Consider the following 3836-nt stretch of genomic DNA (forward strand, 5'->3'; position numbering starts at 1 on the left):
TTAGCTCCTGCTAAAGAAATGGTCTCTGGTATTTTCCATGCGGTTTGTGGAAACGGTGGAAACGGAAGTACGTCAGCATTAAATGAACAGTTCATAGATCCAAAAAGTCCTTTTGCGGCATCTCCTGTCCGAAGTAGAATAGAATAATCCTTTTTGCACCATTTGCATCCCTTTGGCATGGGGACGTTGAGTTGTGGTTGTGTGCTCAGGCCATAGAGACACAGCTGTTTGTCATCAGTGATGTTCCCCAGGCGCAGACCTGAGTTGTGTGTGGCAATTGGCAGCTGCGCACACACATAGCAGTTCATCTCGTTCTCCTCGTGGGCAGTTCTGTTCATCAGTTGCCACCACAGGTAGGTGCTGTAGTCATGTGGGTGGAAAGTGAGGTCACTTCCTCCTCCAAACATCAGACATGCTGCAGTCACAGCGCAGTAGAAGATCCATCTGGCATATGGAGTCCCCATTGCGTGTCGGCGCGCAGAGATGTCAAAGCCCCCAAACTAAAGAGTGAGGATCTGTCGAGTTTCTTCACTGGCGTTGAGATGAACCACCCTAAAAAATGGAACCCCTGTGAAGCCAGAACTTCCCTGTCACTCAGGATTAGAGGTCCAACACTCTCTGCAGCTTGCAGTGACTCAGATGTATCCAGCTGGGTCGTTCAGCAATCTTTACAGCTGTTGGTGTGGTCATCAGCACCTGGAACGGTCCTTCCCACCGTGGACTCGCCCAGTTCTTTCGTTTGATGACTTTAATGTAGACCCAGTCTCCTGGCTCGATGGGAGTGGTCTCCTGCGAAGGAAGAGAATCAGAAGGCAGTAAATTTGTACTGGACACTTCCTTCAGTTTAAGAGTTCTGATCATATAATCTACTAACATTTATTCTTCATCTGCTTTCTGTAAATCCGGACCAAACAGAGGCAATCTGTAACCTCTCCCATGAATTATTTCAAAAGGTGTTAAACCATCTGCTGTTGGGGTGATTCTCATATAGAGCTTCACCAAATCTAAACATTCTGGGCAGGGCCGGCCAGTGTCTTCCATGCATTTTCTTAATCTGCTTTTCACAGTACCATTTGCTCTTTCCACCAGGCCTGCACTCTGAGGGTGATAGGCACAGTGGTTTTTCAATCTCATTCCCAAGTGAGTAGTCATGTTTTGTATCACTTGGTTTGCAAAATGGGGCCCATTGTCACTGTAAATAGTCTGTGGGATGCCGTGTGTTGGAATAATAGTTTTACATATAGCTTTAGCTACTGTCAAGGCATCTGCATATTTTGCTGGAACTATTTCAACCCATTTAGAAAAAGCATCAATCATTACTAAACAATATTTGTATGGTCCACTTTGTGTGAGTTCAATAAAATCCATATGCATTGTTTGAAATGGATATGAGGGTTTTGGGAAACTTCCTCTTTTTGGCCTTATATTCCCTTGAGGATTGTGTGTAACACAGACTGGACATGCAGAACAAAAAAATTTTAGGTAAGAATTTAATCCATATGTTGTGAAGTGTTGTTGTATCATCCCCATCATTCCCCCTGTTGACACATGGCACCGCCCATGTGCCACAATTGCGGCTGCTTTAAATAAAGACTTTGGGACAACTGGTTTGTTATTTATTTGAAAAATTTTCTCATCATTCATTTTCGCACCCTTAGTTATCCACATTCGTTTTTCTGCCTGCGGCGCGTTATCTTGCATGTCTTTTAACACTGTTTAGTCAATCATTTGTTGTTCTTCAGCCTGTGCTGAGAAATTGTCCTTTCCATGCTTCCCTGCTGCAGCTTCTTTAACTATTTTATCAGCTAGTCTGTTACCATTTGAAACTTCATCTTTTCCTGCGGTATGAGCTGCACATTTTCAGACTGCCAACTTAGCTGGGAGTTGTATTGCTTGCAAAAGATTTTTAAGCAAGGACACATGAGTTACTGGTTTCCCTGTAGATGTTGTCATTCCTCTACGTTCCCATTGTTTTGCAAAATAGAACAGCGTAGAGAAAACATACTGGCTATCAGTGTACACCGTCAGGTGCATGTCCTTGGCTAGTGCACATGCTCTGGTTAAAGCAATCAGTTCTGCTGCCTGTGCAGAATGAGTGCTTGGTAGTTTCTCAGCTTCAATTACCTTGTTAGGTAAAGCAACAACAGAGTAACCTGTCTGATTTTTTCCTGTATGGTCTTTTGAGCATGATCCAAAGGACCATACAGTTGCTAAAGGAGAAGTCCTTTAGCAACTTCTCCAGTTGCTAAAGGAATGTCTTGTAGGTCTGATCTAGGAAGCTGCAGGTGTTCAGTAGCTTCTAGACAACTGTGTGGAGTTCCATCATTTGGTAATGGAAGCAATGTTGCTGGCTTCAGTATTGTACACCGTTTTATCACAATGTGTGGTTGTGACAAAAGCGTCGCTGTGTACGAAAGGTGTCATGCTGGTGAGAGCAAATTAATTTTGCTCTGTAATAGTAGAACATCCACAGCGTGTGGAACTAACAGCTCCATTTTGTGAAACAAAACTATGTCTGCTGACATGTTTACTGCTAACGCTGCTACGCAGACTGCTTGCACGCAGTCTGGTAGGGACTGTGCTGCTTGGGTCTAGTTTCTTTGAGTAAAAGGCTAAAGGTTTTAGCTTATTACGATGGCTTTGTATTAACACAGAAGTCATAAATCCATTTTTGCAACCCACAGTTTGAACAAAAGTCTTTTCATAATTTGGAAGAATTAAAGTTGTTGTCTGTATCAAAGCTAGTTTTAGTTCAGTAAATCTTTTTTCAGCTTCTGGATTCCAAGTTATTTTGTCAGTCATGGCCATTGGGGTGCCATGAATCAAATCCTGTAAAGCCTGAGTTTTTTCAGCATAGTGTCGAAGCAACGTTGCTTCGACACTATGCTGTGTGGTTGCTTCCACACTATGCTGTGTGGACCCTGAGCAGTAGTTGCTCAGGGTCCGAGCAACTACTGCTCGGACCCTGCAGTAGTTGCAGAGTCCGAGGAAGGACATAATTTGTTTTTTAGTTTCAGGTTTTGGTGCTTCAGCTACTGTCTCTTTTCTTGCTTTCTGTATTTGCTTTCCCTCATCTGAGAGTGTGTGTCCCAAATAGTTTACTTCTTCTCTCACCCACTGTAGCTTATCTTTGCTCACTTTGTTTCCCGTTTCACAGAGGTGGTGCAGCAGAGTGAGTGAGTCTGTTCTGCACGCTTCCTCGCTTTCTGATGCTATTAACAGGTCATCAACATATATTAATAGTTGACTTTTTTCTGATATTTGGAAATCATATAAGCAGGTCATAATTGCCTCGCAAAATATGCTTGGACTTTCCGAGTAGCCTTGGGGTAATCTGGTATGGGTGTACCCCTGGCCTCTGTAGGTTAATGCAAACCAAACACTGGACGAAAAGTGGGATTTTTGACCCTGTATTCTGACGCGGACGCAGCTCGTGAGCGACAGATATCGACAGTTGGCGGGGCAGTGCGTTTTCGCCGGCCGCAGTCGAATACTGTTGAATGCGGAATCCTACAAAGGGGGGAGAGGGGGTGGGGAGATGCGGGGAAAGTGCGGGGGGAGCGGGAGGTGTTAACAGCTCTTAACAACTCTACTTAACATGTGTTGAGAATGAGAATCTCAATCGATGAATCATAATTTGTATTGACACACGGAGCATAAAATCAGCCAAGAAAAGCATTCAGACTTTACTTATTTTATTAATTTTCAGCGTCTGAGGAGAAGGAGGAGGGTAGCTGATTATATGTACTGAGAACACTCCCTGAAATCACACCATGTCTCTGTGGCCTGATAAGTTTCTGTTTCTCGTAACAAATGGACCTTGGTGTCTAACAGAA

The 3836-nt window shown here is 43.7% G+C and overlaps 1 long non-coding RNA gene across 1 annotated transcript; it reads right to left on the minus strand.

The window, feature by feature from the left end:
- Positions 1-204: 204 nt before the first annotated feature.
- On the minus strand, positions 205-3595 carry LOC106943031 (uncharacterized). The gene is made up of 2 exons (XR_001423796.1): positions 413-3595; positions 205-360 (listed from the first exon to the last, which is right to left on the minus strand). It is a non-coding gene; the product is annotated as an uncharacterized LOC106943031 (long non-coding RNA).
- Positions 3596-3836: the final 241 nt, after the last annotated feature.

This window comes from Poecilia latipinna, unplaced genomic scaffold (genome assembly GCF_001443285.1).
Source record: "Poecilia latipinna isolate Pla-1442-1.1 unplaced genomic scaffold, P_latipinna-1.0 Scaffold4803, whole genome shotgun sequence".
Lineage (NCBI taxonomy): Eukaryota > Metazoa > Chordata > Actinopteri > Cyprinodontiformes > Poeciliidae > Poecilia > Poecilia latipinna.